Here is a 464-nt window from a genome sequence, read left to right as displayed (position 1 = left end):
GTAAAGTGGTAATTGTAGGTTCTCCTCCAAGACTTGTGACTTACACTAGCCCTGGTTAGATGGCTAGGTTTCTAGTACTGGGCATGATTTCCCTTTCTGTTGGTGGATCTGAAGCCTAATTAGAGAGCTGTTGGTTACTGACAAAGTATGTATGCCACTACTGTACCCTTAGGGTTATTTCTCATACTGTCCTTTGTTGTAGTCCATAGATGTCATATCTGGGTAGTACTGTTGGTTACTTCTCTCCTTTGTTAGCTTGAATGGTGCCTTCTGGTCTCATGAAATGTAGTCCTGAGAGAGATGGCTTTCAGGAAATTTTCAGCTCAGGGTTCTCCAGGTCCTGTGTCTGAAGTGCATGGTGTTTTTTTTTTTTTTTTGTCAATGGGTACTTACCTTCCATGTCTGGGGGCAACCAAGGGCAGTGGCAATAGCCTATTAGTATTTTGGGTGTCTCTTGGACAACC

Source organism: Mus caroli, chromosome 18 (assembly GCF_900094665.2).
Source record: "Mus caroli chromosome 18, CAROLI_EIJ_v1.1, whole genome shotgun sequence".
In the NCBI taxonomy this organism is placed as follows: Eukaryota; Metazoa; Chordata; class Mammalia; order Rodentia; family Muridae; genus Mus; species Mus caroli.
Note: the sequence above shows the minus strand (reverse complement) of the source record.